At 44.1% G+C, this 25,216-nt stretch overlaps 1 protein-coding gene across 1 annotated transcript in view; it reads left to right on the forward strand.

Moving 5' to 3' along the window:
* SORCS2 (sortilin related VPS10 domain containing receptor 2) overlaps positions 1 to 25,216 on the forward strand; it is a 535,405-nt gene that overhangs the window by 330,707 nt on the left and 179,482 nt on the right. The window lies entirely within an intron of this gene.

A 25,216-nucleotide genomic window follows, 5' to 3' on the forward strand; every position in this document is an offset into this window, starting at 1 on the left:
TGGAATACATTGTGGATACCACAAGCACAGGAGGCCTTTCATGGGGTCAGAATTGTCTCTTGATGAGGGCCTTTAGCTGCAGTGCAGTACGGCAGCGCTGCTTTCCCGCTGAGCCCCTGATTGGGAGGACGATGTTGGTTGTGTTTATCTGTGCTGCTTAATCAAAAATCAGTGGGACTCAGCAAGGGTGCCTGGGTGATTAAGGACATATTTTATTTCTCTTGCAATTGCCACTGGAGTTTTTGTGCCCAAGCTATGCTATGCCTGAGCTCGGTAATATAAATTTAATCTGCTGCAAAGTCAGAACTGAATTTTTTTTTGCTTTGTTTCTTGAAGTGGAACAACCACCAAGCACAAAGGTTCTGCAGGTTATGTGTTTCTTGGACATATGAGCTGCTGGTGATTTCAAGCCCAAAAGAATGAATACAAAAATCTTTAACTATCTCAGTTTCTGAAATAAATCCTGAAAGTATGAGATGGAAGAGAGTCCTGTGGAGGACTTTTCCAGGCCCACACAGCTACAAGATAAAAGCCTGCAGAAGCACAAGGAGCTCAGTGACAATCTGGGAGAACAAACAGTGCTAAGATCAGCACTGGGTTTGAAGACTGAAGGCCACACCAATGTTCACAAACAATCTCAGGTTAATCCTATCTTAGAAAAATCTGTATTTGCTTAAGGCGAGTTGAAGTTCTTAGAGATACAAACCCTGCTTAATAAACTAATATATTGGAATCCCTCTGTTACAGAAATCCCCTTTTGAATCATTTCATGTGCTGGGTTTATGCTGAGATTTGCTTCCATGAAGATGCTCTGCAATAGTAAGCAACCAACCACACCAGCAGAGAGAGCAGAAAGGATTTCTAGGGCCTCTAAATAATTTTTGGTGAATAGTAGTGTCAAATAGCGCAGATATCCCCTAATGTACCACCTGGGGGAAATAATTTCCATTTTTATCCTCTGTTCCCCAAAACACCATTATAATTGTGATTTGGGGGCAATGGACATGATTCTTGGAGTATGGGATATGAGTTGACACTGAGTTCCATAGTGCCAATCCAGAGTCAGCTCAACAAAGTAAATTCTTTCTACGGGAGACAAATTTAGTAGAATTCATCTTCACTAAGCTTAATTATCAACAAAATAGTTAACATTTTTTGAGGGCATATGTGCTGCAGGATGTAGGAATTGGTATTTGCTCTCGTTCTGTTTGTGTAATGCTGCTAGGGAGGAGATGAATCAACAGTGATGTTTTTCCCTCGTTCAGTGCACCTTTTAATTTTCATTGGTGCTAATGCAACTGGTGCATCCATCCTCCTGTTTGTCTGCTTCTGGAAAAAGGGGCAGCTAAGGATATTCAGGCTTCTCATATTAAGACAAAATAAATATTGATTATACATACACTGACTTATTAGTTAAATGGGTTGAACATTACACTTCCCAGCTGTCACAACAACTAATAGCTGTCTGTTTCATCCAAGCTAAAAGGCAAGGTGACAAACATATTCTTGCTTGACAAACCATGCAGAACACTTAAGAAAGTAATAAGGGTGTGGGCTATCTTTTGATAGAATATTTTGCCTCCTGATACTTTAAAGTAGTATAAATTACACAGGATCACAAAAGGGTGTTTGCTGCAGCTGTGAAAGCATTTCCTGACATGCAGCTGGCTTGAGAAATGTTTGCAGGCACTTACAGGGAAATGCAGCATTTTGACATTTGTCTTTCAGAGCAAAACAATTGTTGTCAAAAGCTGTCAAAACTCGGTATGACTGCGTTAGCTTGCAAGGAATAATTCTCTTCAGCTATCGTTTTCCTTAGAGACCATACCAGAATGTCTGGAAACATAGAGAGCAGAATTATCTTACACTTCTATCAGCAGAAGTTGTCAACTATGGAAAATTCCTGTCAATAACCTGAACAGTTACTTCAGGAAGGTTTCACTGTGAAATTGCATGATATGAGTCTGTATGTTGTGAATGCATCATCTCTCTGGAGTGGTGCATCCTCTGCTTGCAAACAGTGTCACCATTCACTTTCATTCTAGTGATGCACCACCAGAGTGCTGATGCAACCTGACAACATCATTTTGCTCAAGACTTCTGTCCAGGACTGTTCAGTTCATCTTCAGATTTTTCCAAATGCTTCCAGAAGTACACCCAGTAATCAAGTTGTTTTTTTCCATCCATAGTTTGCTAGTGAGTGGATTGCTGTGAGAGACCACCCTAAGCAGAAATTCCAGGTTTTATTCACAGCTGATGAGCAGTTGCCTAGTTGATATCCACAAAGCTATTAAGTGGAACTCAAAGGGTTAAAGCAGTCAGAGCTTTCACTGAGCTGTGAGCTAGGAGTCACCATCTCAGCATACCAATACAAGAAAAGTGTGTCCATCAGGTCTAGGGAGGTTCTTCTCCCCCCCTGCTCTGCCATGGTGAGACCACACCTGGAGTATTGTGTCCAGGTTTGGGCTCCCTAATTCAAGAGAGACAGGGATCTGCTAGAAAGAGTCCAGTGGAGAGCCACAAGAATGATTAGGGGACTTGATCATCTTCCCTATGAAGAGAAACTGAGAGCCCTGGGGCTGTTTAGTCTGGAGAAGAGAAAACTGAGAGGGGATCTGATCAATGTGTATAAATATCTGAGGGGTGGGTGTCAAGTGGGTGATGCTGCTTTTGGCAGGGGCGTTGGACTTGATCTCTGGAGGTCCCTTCTGTGATCCGTGGCAGAGGTTCATATAGCTCCACCAAAACCAAGCCACGGAAGGGAAAGATTTGGTGGGTGCCCCTGGATGGGGTGTGAGTATGAGAGAAAGCCTTGAGAAACAGAATGTGGAGCAGCTGAAAATTAAAAGCATACCTGGAACAACCACTAGGAATGTGGCTGTTAGAAACATGAGCTATGTAGTGGCTAAACAGCAGCTATGGGCTGCAGCTTTCCCTGTCTGAGTCCTGTGTGTTGGCTTTTTCACAGGGCTGCGTCAGAGGTGGGTACCTGTTACAGGGTTTTCATATTCTAAGTCCTTGTACTACCTGCAATATGTCAATGGTGTTACTCTACTGAAGTGTATGTTCTCTTAAACAGGAGGCTGAGGAAGGCATTTTTCTGTTTAATGTGATGGAGAAAGGTTTGGTTCGGTTCCCATAAAAATTCTGCAGACACATTCTGTGCATTTCTCCATCCTGGTCTTCTACATGCAGAGCTAGAAAGGAATCTTCAGCTCTTGTTGATCAGATGTGTCAGTCTACACTCAATACTATTTTGCCTGCCTGTCTACCAAAACACTGAACCATGCAGTCTGAGGCTGCTTCTAAACCTTCATCTCCTTTTGACCTCTACATGTTTTACAGTGCAGCACCTGGACTAGATTCTGGTTAAAGACTGCACCTCATTTAGAAAACAAACAAACTACAACCCACAGAAAGCCCCAAACCAGCAAACCTGGATAAGAGCACAAGTGAGCAGTAGACTGTCCTGGCTGGTGTGTGGGTTCACCATACTATGTAGGATAACTCATCAAGGTAGAGGGTGTGTGGGCTAAATGGGTGCACACTTCAACAGATACTCAGTGTTATTATTCTGTCCTGTAGTTCATTTGATGCTTAATGCAGAGGTCTCAGTGGAAGTTTTTGAGATTGACCTTCCACTGTGATTTTGTAGCCTAATGTGAGACCTTTGCATTCCTTTGTGCTCAGGCATACAATTACTCTAAGGAAAAACAGTTCTGTCTTCACTGCATGCTTATTATAGATTCTTTTGTTCTGTTTTTATGAATTTCCTGTCTAAAACTCATTAATCATGAAAGTAGACCAATAACTACCCAAAAGCTGTAATGTTAAATTAAGTTTACTGTAGTGAAGCCAAAAATAAAATGACTGGTTGGTGGGAGTGCAGCATAAAAAAGATTTATGTGATAATGGCAAGGACCTGTGAGCAAGTGTTAAGAGACCACTGTGCATATGATCCTGCACTTGAGAGACATCCATTTCCCCTCCCAGTAGTTCTGGGTAGAGAGAAGGAATCCAAGCATCGTATTTTCAGCAAGGTTTTATTTCCTATTATGATGAGCAGGGGTCATTGCTTGGAGAAATAGGAGCAGTCAATCAAGAGCACATAGTAGGAAGCAGGTCTGAAGCCTGCCTCAGCACCTGTAGCAATGTCTGCTGCTGAGGGGCTGCTGAGAGGAGGCAGAAATGGGGAAGCATAATGTTCCACACCATTGTGGGGTGTGTGTGTGTGTGTGTCTGTGTGTTAAAACCTGGGATTTTGATTTGGTATGTCTGAAAATAAGAGCAATTTTGCAAAATACAGACCAGTGTGTCATTTCAGAGCTCCTGATTATAAAATGTAGGTTCTTATACTTTGGCTCAAACCTAAATCTGAGCCATAGACACAGAGAATAATCTGGTAGGGCGGTGGTAGATGGGCAGGACATTGTGCTGGGCAGAACGTTAGGCAAGTTGAGTCCCTTGTCCACCCTTTTCAACTTAGGATAACAGCTAGGGGGAAAACCAGTATCAACTGATCAATCAAAACTGTTCCAGAAAGGAGGAAGTGGTTATATGAGTAGTGCTGAATCTTTGAAAGGCAAAGAAGAGAAAAGAGCTCAGAGAAGCTGATTGTGAAGAAATGGTAAAATTAGTAATAAGCATATTAGAGTACTTAATAAGTATTTAATTGGTTGCCCAGTATGCTAAGATGAAATGGGTACAGGTAAGTCCATAAAAGAAAGTCAGGTTTGTGCTAAGGTGGCAAACAGCAGATGAGATTTTCCTGTGATTAATTTAGATGATTTGTATCTATTGTAATTATCCTGTGTGCAGGGCTTACTTTCATCTAATTATTTACTGAGCATCCCAACGTGCCTAGAGGAACGTGCCAAGGTTCTTGTGTAACAGGAGGGAGGAAATTTGGAAGCCTTTCATCTTAACTCAGAGTCTTAAGTGCAGTAACATCTAACCAGTAGGACAATGTTAAGGAGGTTCTGTGAGAACTTCTGAACACTGTTTGGAGGAAGATGAGTGCTACTGTTCAGGATTCTGCAAGGACAGCCTACGGTAGGCATACTGCCCAGACAGCCCCCGAATAATGGTGTGTGTTTGAAACATTCATCATGCTTGCTGATGGATTTTCTGCAGCTCCTGGAGACCTCTGCATTTCCTCCTCATTTCCCCCCTGATGGAGGAGCAGCATGAGTCCCAGCTTCCACGCTTCACGCTCCACTACCATTTTCCAATCTACTGATGTGTCACATTCTGCTTCTCCTCACTGCAGCTGTTCAGCTTCCCTCCACGTGTGCTCACCACACAAGCTCCTCTGGCTCTCTCAGCAGCAGAGGTGCAGCAGGATTTTCTCCCCTGTGGCTGGCATGGGAGCATATTGGAAATGAGCAGGCTTCAAATTGCTGCCATGGCCACTGTGCAGGGCTGGCAGCGTGCTCACCCCACTGAGAATTCCTGTGGCTGCTGCCCCTGTGCTGCCAGGAGAAAACCTATTGCTCAGGCCAGGCAGTGGCTGCAGGCTTGCTGTCATGGCACAAGTATTTGTACAGGACTGCTAAACTACTGTAGAAGGTAATATTACAGTGGTTTCGTTCCACCCTGTGTGGCATTTCCTAGAAAGGGTGACTGGAACTGCTTCCCTGTTTCTGGTTCTGAAATAAGCCCTGATTCCCAGTAGCTCCAGCACCCTGCAGCAGCAGAGTCCTGCTGCAAAGGCAGGACCTCTATCACAGATATGTATTAGTCATGTCCTTCTTATGCAGCCTGTACCCATTTATTGCAATATAATCATCAAAAATGAATACAAACGTAAGCCAGGGTTTGTTGTTTGTATTTTTCCCCACTGTTTTCTCAGGCAGAGGAGGAGCCTTACTCCTGGAAACTGAAATCTCTTCTGTCTAACTAAGGTACTTCTGAAGCATTCTTGATGGCTCTTGCTAGGGGCATTTTCCCATCTGTGGGAGCAATGCACTCGGTTGCTGTTACCCTTTCATAGCAGAACATTGCTGTCAGAGCAGTGGGGGGTTCTTCATTACTCCTGATTTGATTTCAGGGAGGGCTCTTTTACAAGCTTGTTTGGTTTTGTCTAGCCAACTTCTCTCTCTTCCATCTTTCTCCATAATGATTTTTTTGCAACTTCTCATCAACTGCTTTGGCAGGGGGGGTTGGACCTGATGATCTCTTGAGGTCCCTTCTTAACCTCTGATATACTGTGATACTGTGATGCTGTGATCACCTTTTCCTGACCTTGTTTTTCTGCTTTTTCTTTTTCTGTTGTGCTTTTTTTTTTGCCCTTCCATTTCTGACCATCACTCCTTTTTACACCTCATGGCTAGATTCTGGACCAAATTAACCCTTTTTCTTTCATGGTTACAGTAGCAAAAGAAAATTATTATTTAGAAGAATGTAGCTAATGATCTGTGTTTCTATTCCAAAATCACTGTGTTCTTGGGATGACAATAAAACTGCTGACACATTTCTGAGTGTAATTCATAAAATGAATCACTCCAGCAGCAGCAGTAGGATGATTCAATCAGGGAGCTGTTAGCCAGGAGACCTGACTTCAGTTTCTGTGACCTTGAGCAAGGCTGAGCCTCCCTGAAGATTGACTTCCCATTGCCTCACAACTTGTAATGTTATTTGCCTTGTGCCAAAATGCTGTGACATGACATGATCTGGCAGTCTACCTGGAGGTCACAGTCTCACAGTGTATCAGAGGCTAGAAGGGACCTCAAGAGATCATCAGGTCCAACCCCTCTGCCAAAGCAGGATCACTTAGGGTAGTCTGCAGAGGAATGCATCCAGGTGGGTTTTGAAAGTCTCCAGAGAAGGAGACTCCACAACCCTCCTGGACAGCCTGTTCCAGGGCTCTCTCACCCTCACTGTAAAGAAGTTTCTCCTCATATTGAGATGCAGTCTTCTATATTCAAGTTTGAACCCATTGTTCCTTGTCTTATCACTGTGAACCACCAAAAGGAGCCTGGCCCCCTCCCCTTGACACCCACCCCTCAGCTATTGATAGACATTGATCAGATCCCCTCTCAGTCTTCTCTTCTCCAGACTAAACAGCCCCAGGGCTCTCAGTCTCTCTTCACAGGGGAGATGCTCAAGTCCCCTAAGCATCCTCGTGGCTTTCTATTGGATTCTCTCCAGCAGTTCTCTGTCTTTCTTGAACTCTGGAGCTCAAAACTGGATGCAGTATTCCAGGTGTGGTCTCACCAGGACAGAGTAGAGAGGTCACATTACAAGGTTCTGAAAAAGAATTAGTCTAGTTTAGTTTCCTTATTTATGAGCTTAAGACACTAATACTGAAGTAGCAGACCACCTGTTACCCCTTAAAAATAAGGCTAATTGTTTCTATGATCCCATTTCAAGAGGAATGCCTATTTGTAAGGCACTTATTGTGTCACACCCCTGCAGTACTGAACAGCATTGTAAGATTTGCAGCATGCTGAAAATAATTGTTATAAATATGCTTCTGTGTTTCTCAAGGTTGGTTAGCATTTATCAGGCGTGGCTGGTTCAGGACTCAGGTAATAATTTGGATGTGATGGTAGTACTTCTGTTCTCACATAAATCAGGAGATTAAGCTTCTTGACCCAAATAGAACAGGATTAATTTCTGCTGCAGTTGCTGGATCTACAAAGTACAGGTTTACAATCTTACTCTTAGTTCACTAAACAAACAGCATTATCAGTCTGGGCATTGGAATGGCTTTCAGATTTGACTTTAAAGTGTTCTTTTCTAGAAGATATTGAGTCTAAGCAAGGAGATCTGGTGGAAAAGCCTGGCAAGAGCAGTGCCTCAGGTAGTGCTGAGGGATTGTGGAGAGTTTATCTTGTAAAGCTTGGTGCCAAAACCAGGCGACTGCTAGGTGCATAAAAAGCTGTGCTTTCAGTGTAACTATGGCTACAGGAATTGCCCTGAGGTCCCTGGGAATAAGCAAACATCTCCTGTCATTTTAAGATATTAAATGCACTGGAGTAGTTCTTCAGTGCTAATATAGGTCCTGCTGTTTCGTTCAGCCATACCTGGGAGCTGATTTTCTTACACTTTGCATCACTTTACAGGATTCTCTGTGTCTGAGTGCTTTTACAGTTCGTTTGGGATAAAGTGCAGGCAGGCATAAATTAGTGGGGTTTGGCTAAAGGTTCCAATCTGACCATTACATAATAGTGTCTTGCACTTCCTTCTTTCTGTGGGCTCCAGCAAAAGGAAGATTCTGTCTCTTGCTTCAGCTGAGGGGTTGGGAAATGCTTTTCTCCTCTGCAAGGTGCTGTAACAGGAGCAGGAGCTGTGGGCCTCTGTGTTTTATATCTTTGCTGCGCAGAGCTCAGGGACAGAGAATTGCTGCTAGGCTCTGGAATTGCAAAGCCCAAAGGTTCCTTTGAAACTCTCCCACACTGTATATTATTGCAAGGTCCAGCCCATAATAAGGTTATACTTCAGCAGACAAAGTCTATAAAGTGTCCTTTCTGGAAGAAAAAGCCCTTCAGGAGGCAGCAACATTCCCTTCCAATGCTGCTTGGTAACTCATAAGACTGTATTAAAACCACTTGTGAGTTGGGCTCTGCCATCAGATCTCAGCATTTTATGTGTTTATAGATGATTTGGTGTCTGCTGTTAATAGCTTTGGGAATTCTGAAGAGGTTATAGGATTTCCCTTGCACAGATGTGGAAGCAGAATGATGTAAATGACTTGCCTAGGAAGGAAATGAGAGGGATTTAATGATAGGTCACACATCTAAACCAGCTTCTCAGCTTGAAGCACAGAACTGCCCTTTTGCCACTCAACAAAATTATAGACCAATTAAATCAAATGCATTCTTACCAGGCAAAGGAAGAGGATGGGCTTGTGGAAGGTCTGTCAGTACTGTAAATACCATGCCATGTAATTTGCCCCATAGTCAAATAAATATATGGAAGCTCTCTTTTGAAGAGTGGTTAACTTTTCCAGACTGAAGGACTGAAATCTAGGCAGAGTTTTCAGTGGTAAGATCAGAATTAGCTCTAAATAAGGACCAGTTAGATGTTGACAGGTTTTTGTATTAGCTTTTTGGATGATTAAATAGATGAATAAACAGAATTTGATAAAATATTCATCAGTACTTCTTTTAATACTGAAGAGGAGACCTCTGAGCCAAATTTCTCAGGAAGTTTGTAGAAAGCTAATCTGTGATGATAATGGAACAAGTTTTAAGGTGTTTTAAGTGTTAAAGGCAATTTGGACTTCATCTTTAATGTTATACTTAGAAACAGAGAAGGCAGATGAATTTACATATAGGACCTTAAATTTAGATACTCTTGAAAACATTGCCTATGTTCTTCTGCATAATTCATAGAATTCACTTTTTGTTAACATTACAGAATCACAGATTTGTCAGGGCTGGAAGGGACCTCAAGGATCATCCAGTTCCAACCCCCCTGCCCCTGTTCCATGGGCAGGGATGCCTCACTCTAGATCAGGTTGCCCAGAGTCACATCCAGCCTGGCCTTCAAAACCTCCAGGGATGAGGCTTCCACCACCTCCTTGGGCATCCTGTTCCAGTGTCTCCCCACCCTCATGGGGAAGATTTTCTTCCTAACATCCAATCTGAATCTACCCATTTCTAGTTTTGCTCCATTCACCCCAGTCCTATCATTACCTGACACCCTAAAAAGTCCCTCCCCAGCTTTCTTGGAGTCCCCTTCAGATACTGGAAGGCCACAATAAGGTCTTCTTGGAGCCTTCTCTTCTCCAGGCTGAACAGCCCCAATGCTCTGTGTCTGTCTCCATAGCAGAGGAGCTCCAGCCCTCTGCTCATCCTCATGACCCTTCTCTGGACACATTGCAGCCCCTCCAGATCTTTCCTGTAATAGGGGCTCCAGAACTGGATGCAGTACTCCAGGTGGGGTCTCACCAGAGTGGAGTAGAGGGGAAGAATCACCTCCCTCACCCTGCTGGCTATGCTTCTCTTGATGCAACCCAAGTTCTGGTTTGCTTTTTGGGCTGCAAGTGCTCACTGCTGGCTCATGTTGAGCTTCTCATCCACCAGCACTCCCAAGTCCCTTTTTTCAGGGCTGCTCTCAAGACAGTCCCTGCCCAGCCTGTATCAGAGCTTGGGATACCCCTGACCCAGCTGCAGGACCTTGCACTTGGTCTTGTTGAACTTCATGAGGTCATTTACCAATTGCAAACAAGTTAACGTGGCTGGGGTAGTGTAGGGTCAGAAATGCTTATCTGAAAGTTTCTGAAAAAAATATAACCCTGACTTACAGATGAAAATAAAAAACTTGGCAAAGAGTTGATGGAGCAAAGATAAGGGAAAAAAATTTGAGATCAAGTGAAATATTTTGTTTAGATTGTGACCCCTCTTAAACATTGTGTTCAAGGTTCACTTATAAAGTAATAAATATTCCTAGTTAAAATTCATATTTGAATTAGGAAACTTGTCAGAATAACAGACACTTCAGCATTTTCTGATCAAGGTTTACTTCTTCTGAAAGTTCCCTGACATGTAGCAGCCTAAACCAGTGAACCACCAGAATCTTACACATTTTGTCCTCTGATAGCTGGTAAATTTTTGACCTACATAATATTTATAACTCCTGAGTTTATCTCAAAGCTCTAATGTATTCTGCTTTACTTATTTATTTTACTCTCCATGGGATTCTTGGATTTGTTATTAAGGGGATTATCCTCTTCCTCCTTTTCTTTAAACTAAGATGTTAAGAGGCAAATTTATGAGGCTGATGCTCAGAGTCTGCTACATTTTTTCTTTTTTCCTGTATTCAGTGGTCCGTGATTTAGATAATTGCCAGTTACTTATCTTCTGTGAACACTTTGATAGCACAGTGGGTTTTGCTTGTGGGGGTATTTTCCCCTCTCTCTTGTCTTCTCTCCTTGACTGGACAACCTCTGGCAGCTTGTCAGTGGCTGAGGTTGGACACTTTACTGTTCCTTAATGCTGCTGTCTCACCTGCTCCTGCATTTAAGCTATGCTCAAAAATGTAAGCTAGGCATCACCTAGGTAAAAGCCAGGGATAAAAGTCCAGCTGCTCAGGCTGTTGAAGAAGTTTGTTTAAAAATGACCAAGTGATGTGATGGCAGAACCTGAGTCCCCCTTTCAGCCCCTTCTGCAGGTCAGTTTATGAACTTCAGCCAATAAAATCGTCCCACACCATGCTTGTGAGCTGGCAATGCCATCTGCTGTGGTTAGGGCTATAGGCTTTTACCTGAAATCTCAAAACAAAAGGTCTGCAGCCATCTTTACTGGCTCTGAGACAGGTGAAGTGTAACATAAGAATTCACAGTGAATTTTCAGTCCGCTTTTTAACCCAGCAAATATGATAGCTGCACAGTAATATGCTATTGTGACTTTTCCCTGAAAGCTTTGATTTTCCACCTTATTTTGATTTCTTAAGGAACCACAAAAATCAGGAGGAAACCTCCAATTCTGGCTTGCCTGGCTCTGCTGTAGTGCATTTTGTGGTAGCCGGGGTACTCCTGTTTGATGACCTTTCATCTGGGGCTGCTGCTGAACAGTGCACAGTGCTGCAATCTGGGCTTTCATGTGTTTTGTGTATTGATTTTCCATATAGGGAGAGCTGCAGTAATAACCTTGGGATGTCTGGCATCACTTTGACTTGGTTTGCTTTTATTCCTTATGGCTCTAGGCAAATCAGTCAGTCCCAGGAGTGGAGGGCTCCAGCAGACAACATCTCTCCCCACTTTGCACATGTGGAAGTCATGAAAAAAGTGTTTCCTTGGTGCAATTGTTTCTTCTTCCAGCTTTCCTTTCCAACCTATTTCCATTCTTCTTCTCTTTCTCTCCTCCCACCCTTCCAATTGCAGATTGGCCTGGAGGGAGCTTTTCCCAGCACCCTCACTCCAGGAGAGGCAGCATTCAGCTCAGCCTGTGTTGCTGGGCAGCCTTGCAGCAGCACTGCTAGTGTCTGCAGCACTGGAAGCTGAGGGAGTTGCTCATCAGATGCAAATGTACATATTAGATGCAATTTTGGTCAAGAATCACCTCAAAGTGATTCTCTGCTTTCATAATATATAGTTTCTTCCCACTGGACAAAGAAACACACTGCTGTTGCCTTGTTCAGATCTCTGTCACTTTACTCCCTCCCTTTCTGAGGCTCTAAGGTTTGAATCCTCTTCACACCAGGGTACCAGAGCATCAGAGAGTCATTTAAGTTGGAAAAGATATTTAAAGTCATCAAGTCCAAACGTCAACCTAACATTGCCACGTCCACAATGAACCATGTCATAGAATCATAGAATCAGTCAGGGTTGGAAGGGACCACAAGGATCAGCCAGTTCCAACCCCCCTGCCATGGGCAGGGACACCTCACACTACATCAGGCTGGCCAGAGCCTCATCCAGCCTGGCCTTAAACACCTCCAGGGATGGGGCCTCAACCACCTCCCTGCACAACCCATTCCAGGCTCTCACCACTCTCATGGGGAAGAACGTCTTCCTCACTTCCAGCCTGAATCTCCCCACTTCCAGCTTTATTCCATTCCCCCTGGTCCTGTCACTACCTGATATCCTAAAAAGTCCCTCCCCAGCTTTCTTGTAGCCCCCTTCAGATACTGGAAGGCCACAATAAGGTCACCTCAGAGCCTTCTCTTCTCCAGACTGAACAGCCCCAACTCTTTCAGTCTGTCCTCATAGGAGAGGTGCTCCAGCCCTCTGCTCATCCTGGTGGCCCTTCTCTGGACACCTTCCAGCATGTCCATATCCCTCTTGTAATAGGGGCTCCAGAACTGGATGCAGTACTCCAGGTGAAGCCTCACCAGAGCTGAGTAGAGGGGGAGAATCACCTCCCTTGACCTGCTGGCCACACTTCTCTTGATGCCGCCCAGGATGCATGTCCCTAAGCACCACATCTACACATCCTTTAAATATCTCCAAGGATGGTGACACTCCACCACTTGAATCATCATCCAGTGCCTCACCAGCCTTTTGGTGAAGAAATTGTTCCTACTATGCAATGCAAAGCTCCCCTGGTTAAACCTGAGGCTGTTTGCTCTTGTCCTGTCACTTGTTACTGGGAGAAATGGCTGGCCACTACCTGGATGCAACCTCCTCTCAGGTTTCTGAAGCTGCATCACCAGATGTCTTTGTAATCTTGGATATGTTCACTCAGTCTAAAAACTCTCTTTAAGTGAGTCTCTCTCACGACTGAAGTGAGTGGCTGACTGTTGCAGAAGGCAGTGTGCTGTCAATATTTGTTCATCACATGTAATGGTGGGCGTGCAATATTTATAGTCTTTCCAGAAGGATTACCACTGGGAATTTCAGAATCACAACCAATTGCCTCAGCTGCTGCTCAGAAAAGGCAGCTCAGTTACCATACCTTGGTTGGAATCACCTAGCCCTGCATTAGAAGTGTGTTACCCAGGACCACAAAGCAGTTGATGCCTATTTGAAGAGACCTCAGTCAGGCGTCTCAGGAGACCAAGTGAGTTGTTTGTGTGGCTGAAGAGACGACGTTTGTTATCTGAAGGAACAGGACAGCATATGTTGCACTGCAGTGTGGCTGCAGCCTAGAGCCTTGAAAAACGTGTTCTTGTCTTCAGGGGAGCATAGACATCAACTTTGTGCATCTCAAGAGGTGTTAAAACAACATCTGATGAGGCAAGTTGCAATCAAGTGATTCCCTTGCTAGGGAAGAGCAAGAAACACAGTCAAGATTTTGGCAACTGCCATTTTGCTTTGCTGTTTTTAATCAGAGCAAAATCTACTGTGATTTCTCACAAGTTTTCTTCAGCTTTGTAATAAAGAAAGATACCCTGAGCTATTCTCTCTCTCTCTCTCACCCAACCATCTTGAAATTTTAACCTTAGAAGTGAAAATAAAACACAAAGTTCAAATGCAGTTTGTACTTTAGCTTCTGTTCTCTTCCCTATTAAAACTTACTGAGGTTGTCATTTAAGATTTACTAAGTAGTCACCGGAGAGGAGACCTGTGGAACCTGTCTTTCTTCTGGAAAAAATGAATTGTCAATTTTGATTTTTATCATTTTTTAAGAGCACTTTGAATGCCAAACAAATATCCCAAAGAGTCAGTTCTGCAGCTGTAAGTAGTCAAACCTGTATCCTGTTTGTGTTCTGTGTGCCCTGCCATCTCTTTTCAGAATTGCAAGACACCTGTCACATGTAGCCCTTAGGGTAGGTTTAGAGTTTGTGTTTTGTGGTAGAAGATATCAGTGTTTAGCACCCTCATGCTAGTGAAGGAAAAAAGATGGTAATCATTAGAGACTTTTTATGCCCAGCAGCTTGCAGACACTGTGGAATGTAGTCATAGAATCATAGAATAGAATCATAGAATCAACCAGGTTGGAAGAGTCCTTGTGCAAGACAAAGATGAAATGGTTTTCAAAGTCCATATGTTTCTAGGAGGCCAAGCAATCTCATCATCAGTGCTAGGCAAGGATGAGGGACTTCCTGCTGCTGCTGCTGCAAACAGCCCAGTCAGAAGAGGTACCAGTCAAGCATGTGCAGTGGTTCTGTGCTTTGATCAATTCTGCCCAGTTTCAGTTGGCTGAGATTGGAAGCAGAAGTTGGTTCCACAACACCTAATGACAGATGATTCACTGGAAAAGCCTCCACTGGGACTATGACACATTAATTAATGAAATCCATGACTGTGTTCATATCAGAGGCTCAGACTTATGGCCTTCTGGAGTAGTCACAGAATCACACAGGTGGGAAGAGACCTTCAAGATCATCCAGCCCAACCTTCGACCCAGCACTGAAGGGTCAACACTAAGCCATGTCCCTAAACACCAGGTCCACACTCTGTGTGTTTCTCCCAGTAATGCTTTATGAGCTGACCTGAAGAGAATGGTAAGTAGCTGACTACTTTAAAAAAACATGGATTTCCTCTTCAGTATGTAAGCAAAGGGACATTTATCCAAATGTGCTGTGTTTGTGCTTCTGCTATGTTTACTTGTGTCACTTAGAATCAACCAGGTTGGAAGAGACCTCCAAGATCATCCAGTCCAACTGATCACCCAGCCCTAAGCAGTCAACCAGACCATGGCACTAAGTGCCTCATCCAAGCTTCTCTTGAACATCTCCAGTGATGGTGACTCCACCACCTCCCTGGGCAGCACATTCCAGTGGCAAATCTCTCTCTCTGTGAAGAACTTCCTCCTCACACCCAGCCTAGACCTCCCCTGGCACAACTTGAGACTGTGTCCCCTCGTTCTGCTGCTGGTTGTCTGGGAGAAGAGCCCAACCCCCACCTGGCTACAACCTCCCTTCAGGTAGTTGTAGAGAGCAATGAGGTCTGCCCTGAGCCTCCTCTTCTCCAGGCTAAACACCCCCAGCTCCTTCAGCCTCTCCTCACAGGGTTTGTGTTCCAGACCCCTCCCCAGCTTCGTTGACCTCCTCTGGACACGTTCCAGTACCTCAACATCTCTCTTGAATTGAGGAGCCCAGAACTGGACACCAGACTCAAGGCGTGGCCTGACCAGAGCTGAGTACAAATGGCATCACCCTTCTCGGAGTCCAAACCTTTAGTCTCCCACTAGGACTTGAGTATTGAAAGCAGTTTCTTAATTGTTCTGTGCACTGTGAGTATCTTTACTCTCAGATCATATCCTTGTGACACAGAGTACAGCTAGAGATACATGATATGCAATGTAAATATGATAAGAAGTGTCACTGCAGCTCATCCTTGCTTAAGAATTTATTTTACTCTCCTCTTAACGAGGATTGACTGGATCACAGGCCATTTCATTTAGGAGGCTGGATGTGAGAGCTTTGTTGATTTTTAATTTTCCTCCATTGATTTTTGGCATCCAGAGAGCACTTGTTCTGTAATGGCTCTGTGTTGGTGTTTGCTTGCAAATTGAAGTCAAAGATAAATGGCTTTCAGAGTAACACCTCTCCAAGGGCCTCCACTTGAGGGCTGCTGGCTCTTAGTAGAGATGCAGTGTGTTCAGGAAAGTTCTGTGCTCAAACAAAACCATTCCTGAGCCTCTGAGTGTGGTCACATTGTTTAGGCCTGGTGGCCTGATAAGGATAGAAACTACAGTGCAGGAGGTTCTACCTCAAGATGAGGAGGAGCTTCTTCACTGGGAGGGTCACAAAGCACTGGAACAGGCTGCTCAGAGAGGTTAGGTTGTGGAGTCTCCTTCTCTGGAGACTTTCAAGACCCATCTGGACGCATTCCTGTGCAACCTGTGCTGGATTCTGTGGTCCTGCTCTGGCAGGAGGATTGGACTGGATGATCTCTGGAGGTCCCTTCCAATCCCCAACATCCTCTGATCCTGTGCTCCTCTGGTTGATCCTTACAGGGAGTAGCCCAACTTGGCCACATTTGTCTGTGACAGTGAAATGCTCGGCTCTTCTCTTAAGAGAGATTCAACTGTTTTCCTTGCAGGTGTTTTCCTAGCAAACAATAGATTTTTCAGTAAAAGAAGGTGAGGAGAGCTGCAGGTATTTGTTTAGTTATGGAGAAGTATTGGTACTAAAAATGCAGCAATTCTGTGCTTGTGCTAAGGCTGAAAACATTATTGGAAAGCAATATTCTGAAATGGCTCTAAATTCAGTTTTCAGGATCTTTGCTTACTTAGGAATATTAAGCTTATCTATGGTGTAAATTTGTTGTTCACTGACTCAGAAAGTTGGGTTTGTGTGGCAGGGGCTTTGTGCAGGCTGCACACAGACTGCTGTATGCCTCTTCCTACATTCCAAAAGTAAAATCAGGCTAACATAAACTTTTAGGAGAGCTGTTATTAAATAGTTCCTGCTTCTATAGCATCCATGTAACTGCTTACATAGCATCACTGCAGTCTTGTCTTGATTGGAATTTTAGCTTTTCAGGTGTCCTTTAAAATCATAAGAATTTGATTTAAGGAACCTGTGATATAATTTTATTTTTTTTTTTTACTCTGCTCCTTATGTCACTTAAGTTGTTTAGGCCTTGAACTTGGTTCAAACAACTTCACCAAAGATCTGGAGTAAGATCACATTAATGTGCCTGGCATTAGCACATAGGTCTGAGAGTTTGAAGGCTCAGTCTGAAATGAAGAGGAGCTACAAATTCTGGACTTCTTTCCCTGTTCTGCCTCTGTGCCATTTTCACAGAATCACACAGAATTAACCAGGTTGGAAAAGACCTTCAAGGTCATCTAGTCCAACCTATCACCCAACACCATCTAGTCAACTAAACCATGGCACCAAGTGCCTCATCCAGGCTTATTTTAAACACTTCCAGGGATGGTGACTCTACCACCTCCCTGGGCAGCCCATTCCAGTGGGCAAATTTCTCATTCTGTGAAGAATTTCTTCCTCACATCCAGCCTAAACCTCCCCTGGTGCAGCTTGAGACTGTGTCCTCTTGTTCTGTCACTGGTTGTCTGGGAGAAGAGCCCAACCCCCACCTGGCTACAGCCTCCCTTCAGGTAGTTGTAGATAGCAATAAGGTCTCCCCTGAGCCTCCTCTTCTCCAGGCTAAACACCTCCAGCTCCCTCAGTTGTTCTTCATAGGGCTTGTGTATCTCCCAGGTGGGTGTTAGGGACAGTCTCTTAACAGTCCCTCTGTCCTGCAGAGGCCAGCATTGGTATGAGTTTCATCAGAACTGAAGAATGGAGCCCTGAACTGCAGGTTGGTTTCTGTGTTCTGCTTCAGCAGAAGTTTAAACTGTTCCTGTTTGACATTAAACACTTGGATGATGCCATTCAGTTCAGTGCATGAGGTTAAGCATTTGCACAACTGCATTTGGGAGCTGGGGAATCAAATGGAATGCACAAGACTTACTCTTTACCAGAGGAGCAGGACAGTAATCTCTCCATATCTTAATTTATAAATGAGAAGAGTAGCTTTTTACCATGTGAGGAAAGTCACTGCTTTATAGCAAAATGTACCATATTGGAAGCCTTCCCTTAGCTCTTTTCTTAAAGTCAGAAATTGCTGTTGGCTGCATGTGCCACAGGGCACACAAAAATGGTTTTTTGGCGGTTTTGTTTCAAGCTTGTGGAGCTTTTCCTTCTCAGTAGCCAGGCTCATTACATCAGATGTGCTTTTGTTTTGTTTCTTCAATGCAGCTTTCAGGGTGACCTCTGCTGAGATAAAAGACTAAACCCACTGTGAATTTTCCTGAAGCAATATCTTCAGCAGCTCTGAAAGCAACTGTTCACTCCAGAAAAGAGCCCAAGCCAGAGCAGAGCAGGCCTGGCAGAGCTTTTGCTTTTTTCTGTCTCTCCTGTATTGCTTGTGAACCAGGGCAATGTTAAACCTTAATATATAGTAGTGTAGGTCATGACTGTAGTGATGGTTGAGGAAAAAGTATTTTATTTTCCTTTGAGGAATTTAAGGAGCATTGAAATATCATTATATTCTCTGTTGGCTGTTCACTGGGGGCTCTCCTGGAAAAGCTCAGATTTTTGGCTGTGCCTCCACTGCATGGCTCAGTGCTCTTCCAACTTGGTCAAGTCTAATGTTAAGGAGTTTGAAATGCTGCCAATACTAGGGGCTGGCTTTAAGCCACTGCTGCCAGAAGCACCATTGAGACAGTGAAGATGACTGGGTTTGGACCATGCAGGAGCTCCATGGCTGCTCTGTTATCGAGGGACATGTGTACACTGCAGATCCATCCCAGGGCCTCATTTCCCAATTGCTGACTTGAAGATGGTTTTAGGCCAGCACATAGATCCTGAAAAGGCTCTTCCTCCTCTCTCTCTCCTCACTAAAAAGGGGGGAGCAGGAGCTTGGGCTCAGAGGAGCTCTTCTCATGAAGATACTGAGGGGCAAAACTGCAGAGCCAAGAGATTTTTAAATGGAGCAAGTCCTGGAGTTCTTTCTGTTTGGTGTTATTCTAAAGCCTGGTGCTGCAGCCTTCACAGAGGAGAGGTGGAGGTGCTTGCTGCTTGGATGGTGTGAACAGAGCTGGCTGCTCTGCTCATGCTGTAGGAGCTCAGTAGGGATGCAGCACTTTTGGTGAGAGGGTGGGGTGGTTTATATTCACTTCTGTGCAGCTGGGAACAGGTAAATTGAAGGGGAGTAGGAAAACGAAACCTCCATCTCTTGTGGAAGTGGTGCAAAGTAGTCTCTGTTGTGAAGGTGACTTTGTTTACTTTCACTGCAATTGAAGGTAGGAGATTTTGTAAGCAAAATGGGACTTTTCTCAATCCATAAATCAATCCATGTGCTTTGAAATAGAGGTGGTTGGGGGCTGTATATGTCTGTCTGTCAGCAAGGGATGCCCTAGAGTATTTCCTGGGAAACAGGTAAGGCTGATATCAGAGAACAGCCCTGGAATAAGACTCAAATTAATAAAACGCTGAATATTTTTCATAAAACTTCTTCTTAATAAGATGCCTAACAAGGGAGATGAGGGAGAGCACCAGAGTGGTTTGGAGCTGGAAATCAAGCATTTTTATGGAAATAGGCTCATTAAAGCTGCCTGTTAGAGAAGTGCAACTGTTTTCCTGTGAACATGATACTTGTTCAATAACTGAACTCTGCTTCTTAAAAAGAAATACACTGTCAGGTTTCTCTTTATGGTTATGTAATTCATAAATGCCAGCGATGAGTGGACTAGACACCTCGTCCCAAAAGGCCTAGAACACATCAACCTCCTTTGTATTGGTCACATAATGTAACCAGCCTGCAAAATAAAGGTTTCTTTTACTACCTTTGAGCAAATTGCTAATGTGAGTCAGTAAGTAGATCTGGTTCTGCACCACAGCATCTACTGTCTAATGTTGATGTGCCAGACTCAAGTTGTTTTAAGTTCTTTGCATTAAGTACATTCTATGAACTAGTAACTTATTTTGCAATAAGGGGGGGAGAGAGTTTTTAGGGTGTCAGGTAGTGATAGGACAAGGGGAATGGAGCAAAACTAGAAATGGGTAGATTCAGATTGGGTGTTAGGAAGAAGCTCTTCACCATGAGAGTGGTGAGACACTGGAACAGGTTGCCCAGGGAGGTGGTGGAAGCCTCATCCCTGGAGGTTTTTGCAGCCAGGCTGGATGTGGCTGTGAGCAACCTGCTGTAGTGTGAGGTGTCCCTGCCCATGGCAGAGGGGTTGGAACTGGAAGAGCCTTGTGAGGTCCCTTCCAACCCTAAGAATTCTGTGATTCTATGACTCCATGATTCTAATCTGCTTTAATTTTTTTTTTTTTTAATGCAATTATTTCACTATGAAACTTCTCTTGGATGAGGAGCAATAGACCTGGCTATCACATTTGCACACAGGGTTGGGAAAGCTGCTTAATACTTCCTCTAGTTGTGCTGTCATCTTTTGAACCCTCCTATTCATGCTTTAATTCTGCACAGTGCTACTTACTATTTCAGTGACAGTATTGGCTTAAAGGTTTGCTGGCCTTCTGGGCTTAGTGAGTGCCAGACACGTTCAGAATTCAGGTTCTTGGCTCTTCCAGTCAGAGGTTATAATTTTTTAAATATCTTTTCATTTTACACCTCCAGTTGTTTAACTTAATTCAAGACTGCTTAAGATTCTTTTCTGGATAAGATGAGCAGTTTGAGTTGGGCTGTTTCTGGACACATCTGGTTGTATATTGTACAGTTAAAGACACCATGAGAAAGGCAAATGCTATGCAGCATCCAGTATAAATCCTTGAAATAGATCCTCAGAGTCTTGAAATCACCAATTTCTCACCACTCACTGTACAGAAATATGTTAGTTCAATCCCCCAGTTGCCCACAGACCCCATTTCAAACGTGTCTTCCTCTTTTCCTCGGTATCCTTTCCCTTTTGTAAGTCTCTGAGCTACACTTTTTCAAGATTGTGGCATTTCCTAGCTCCCCTTCCCCTAATGGGAGAAAAGATTGCTCCTGTCATGCCCCATGGAGACTCAGTGCAACAAGAATCAGTGCCTTGTTATGCTGGGAGCATTCCAAATTCTCCAGGGATGGAAAGCCTTCTGCTGTAAGCAAGATGACCCAAGTTCACTTGGTTTTGTTGCATTATGTATATTGGGTCTTTTGTCACTTGGCCATCTTGTCACTTCACAGCCTTCCTGTTTTGAAGTCTAGTGGCATGCTGGAGACCAGCTGAGCCCCAGGGGCACTGGTGATCTATTCAGACTGGTGTCTGAAGCTGTGGTTTGCTCAGTGAATGCTGCTCAGTTCCTGTGGCAGATGCCATTAGTTATGGTTTTTCTTCAAGCAAAAGGTTTGCAAATGCCTTTGTACCAAGCTCTTTGGTGAAAAATGTGAGGTGCACGTGGAGCATCCACTCCCTTCCACAGCAGTCCACTCCTCAGCAAATTTTCTTTTTCTATACATTACAGACTTTGCTGTTTATTGTTTTTTTTTCATCTCTTCCATCTAATTTTGTTTAGAATATGGCTATCTAGGTAAACTGGTTTATACTTTTTCATCTCTTTCATCTAATTTTGTTTAGAATATGGCTATCTAGGTAAACTGGTTTATACTTTTTCATCTCTTTCATCTAATTTTGTTTAGAATATGGCTATCTAGGTAAACTGGTTTATACTTTTTCATCTCTTTCATCTAATTTTGTTTAGAATATGGCTATCTAGGTAAACTGGTTTATACTTTTTCATTCAGATTGTTCATTCAGAGACATCAGATGATACTACAAATATGTCTAACCCATGGCAGAACTGAGTGTGAGGTGCTTGAATGCAGTTGTTGTTGGAAAAAGAGAAAAGTGGAGTTCATGCAGGTGGGTCACACCCAGCATCAGGGGTTGCTTACAGAGTGCTAATTGCATGCCCATGAATTGTTTTTTGGTGTACATCCTCACTGTTAGTGCAGGAGCTGCTGAGCTTTGGCTGATCACACAGGGTACAGAAGGCAGACTTGTCTCAGACTTTTGGGTTTTTTTTCCTGATGTCTTTTTAAAGCAGGCAAGCTGTGAAATTCTGCAGTGCACCTATAGATAAAGTGTGTTCTGTCCAGCACCTTTGGTGACCCTTTTCAGCTGTCCCTGTAAACAGTAGAGCTCCTATTGATGGCCTTTGTATTGGCATTTTCATCAGGGTTCTGAAGAGGCAGCATTGCTGGCTTGATCAATAAGACTCAGTTAGATTTACTGATTACACAATTCTCCTTTCCTCAGACAAACAGGGAGCCTGTGACTGCTCAGTGTACTGTATTTTCTAGCAGCTGTATCCAGCCACACCTGTCAGTTTGCATGTGGCACAGGCAGGATTCAGATGGCTTCAGATCTCTCTTCTCCCCCACTGCTGTGGGTGGTGGGCTTTCCTCAGCAGAGCAGGAGAAACAGGCTCCTTGTGATCTGGGCTTCTCATTGCAGAATTCAGAGCAGAGACCATAATGTGAAACATGATTTGGCATTTCAAAAAGGTGGATTGTGACAGCTGAGTGTGCTACCTGGACAAAAGAGAGACTGAGCTGATGAGTGTGCTACCTGGACAAAAGAGAGACTGAGCTGATGAGTGTGCTACCTGGACAAAAGAGAGACTGAGCTGATGAGTTTGCTACCTGGACAAAAGAGAGACTGAGCTGATGAGTTTGCTACCTGGACAAAAGAGAGACTGAGCTGAGTGTGCTACCTGGACAAAAGAGAGACTGAGCTGATGAGTGTGCTACCTGGACAAAAGAGAGACTGAGCTGATGAGTGTGCTACCTGGACAAAAGAGAGACTGAGCTGATGAGTGTGCTACCTGGACAAAAGAGAGACTGAGCTGAGTGTGCTACCTGGACAAAAGAGAGACTGAGCTGATGAGTGTGCTACCTGGACAAAAGAGAGACTGAGCTGATGAGTGTGCTACCTGGACAAAAGAGAGACTGAGCTGATGAGTGTGCTACCTGGACAAAAGAGAGACTGAGCTGATGAGTTTGCTACCTGGACAAAAGAGAGACTGAGCTGATGAGTGTGCTACCTGGACAAAAGAGAGACTGAGCTGATGAGTGTGCTACCTGGACAAAAGAGAGACTGAGCTGAGTGTGCTACCTGGACAAAAGAGAGACTGAGCTGATGAGTTTGCTACCTGGACAAAAGAGAGACTGAGCTGAGTGTGCTACCTGGACAAAAGAGAGACTGAGCTGAGTGTGCTACCTGGACAAAAGAGAGACTGAGCTGATGAGTGTGCTACCTGGACAAAAGAGAGACTGAGCTGATGAGTGTGCTACCTGGACAAAAGAGAGACTGAGCTGATGAGTGTGCTACCTGGACAAAAGAGAGACTGAGCTGAGTGTGCTACCTGGACAAAAGAGAGACTGAGCTGATGAGTTTGCTACCTGGACAAAAGAGAGACTGAGCTGATGAGTGTGCTACCTGGACAAAAGAGAGACTGAGCTGATGAGTGTGCTACCTGGACAAAAGAGAGACTGAGCTGAGTGTGCTACCTGGACAAAAGAGAGACTGAGCTGAGTGTGCTACCTGGACAAAAGAGAGACTGAGCTGATGAGTTTGCTACCTGGACAAAAGAGAGACTGAGCTGAGTGTGCTACCTGGACAAAAGAGAGACTGAGCTGATGAGTTTGCTACCTGGACAAAAGAGAGACTGAGCTGAGTGTGCTACCTGGACAAAAGAGAGACTGAGCTGATGAGTGTGCTACCTGGACAAAAGAGAGACTGAGCTGAGTGTGCTACCTGGACAAAAGAGAGACTGAGCTGAGTGTGCTACCTGGACAAAAGAGAGACTGAGCTGATGAGTGTGCTACCTGGACAAAAGAGAGACTGAGCTGATGAGTGTGCTACCTGGACAAAAGAGAGACTGAGCTGAGTGTGCTACCTGGACAAAAGAGAGACTGAGCTGAGTGTGCTACCTGGACAAAAGAGAGACTGAGCTGATGAGTGTGCTACCTGGACAAAAGAGAGACTGAGCTGAGTGTGCTACCTGGACAAAAGAGAGACTGAGCTGATGAGTGTGCTACCTGGACAAAAGAGAGACTGAGCTGAGTGTGCTACCTGGACAAAAGAGAGACTGAGCTGATGAGTTTGCTACCTGGACAAAAGAGAGACTGAGCTGATGAGTGTGCTACCTGGACAAAAGAGAGACTGAGCTGATGAGTGTGCTACCTGGACAAAAGAGAGACTGAGCTGAGTGTGCTACCTGGACAAAAGAGAGACTGAGCTGATGAGTGTGCTACCTGGACAAAAGAGAGACTGAGCTGATGAGTGTGCTACCTGGACAAAAGAGAGACTGAGCTGATGAGTGTGCTACCTGGACAAAAGAGAGACTGAGCTGAGTGTGCTACCTGGACAAAAGAGAGACTGAGCTGATGAGTGTGCTACCTGGACAAAAGAGAGACTGAGCTGAGTGTGCTACCTGGACAAAGAGATTGTCTCAACATAGCAAACAAAACAAATGAAGTTAGTAAAATAACTTCAGTCCAGCTGACAGTTCACTGTCACCGATGTTGATATTTTTTCTGACTACAAATCCAATTTTGGTTGTTTTCAAGGCTTTGCTAGGACTGTAAGATCCACAATGTGTTGTTAGCCCTACAACTGCATACCTGCTCTTTTTTTCTACATTGGAAGACAAGTCAGTCTTAACTTTTGGGAGTTTTAAGTCTCCAGTGCTCTTGGATTAGTGTAAGTCTTGGTCCTCTTGGGCAAAGTAAATGCCAGTCAAGGAAAACTGATAGTTGAAGTCTTGGCTCTGAGGCTAATGAATTCATTTAATCAAGCCCATCTGGGTATCTGCAGACCACTCTGCTACATGTTAATGGGCAAGTGTCTCCACCTGCCTTTTTCTCTCTGGGCTCCTTTCTGAACATGCAGGTCATGTACAACGTGAGGAACATGTGCTCAATACCACAAAGCACTTAGATTATAACTTCCATTCCCCAAATCACATTTTCCCTAAAATTGCTGTTGCTTTTTAAACCTATTTACCTCTTTAAGAATGCTGCAATTAGTGGACTAAGGCATGCTTCCCAAAGTACTCCCTGAGTAGCTCCATTAAAGGCATGCTCTTTAATTTGGTTGCCTGATGGGGAATTACAGCATTGCCTCCCTTCTGGAGCACAGGTTCTCTGTTGACATGAACAGACAAAGCTTCATTGATAACAACACCCAGTGTGGAGCCCTGCCTTTGCTATGCCCTCTCCTGCACTTAGGTTGTTACTGCTGCAGCAAACTCTCCTCATCAACTTGCCTAATTTCTTTTGGCAAATGTAATATCTTGTCCACCCCTCTTACTGGCTCATCAAACCTGATATCCCTGGAAAATCCATGGAGAAAGATGGTAAGGATTCAGTGATGCTGAACAGCTGGAATTGCCTGCTCTTAGGGGTTGTCTTTTTTTTCTA

Source organism: Indicator indicator, chromosome 23 (genome assembly GCF_027791375.1).
Source record: "Indicator indicator isolate 239-I01 chromosome 23, UM_Iind_1.1, whole genome shotgun sequence".
In the NCBI taxonomy this organism is placed as follows: Eukaryota; Metazoa; Chordata; class Aves; order Piciformes; family Indicatoridae; genus Indicator; species Indicator indicator.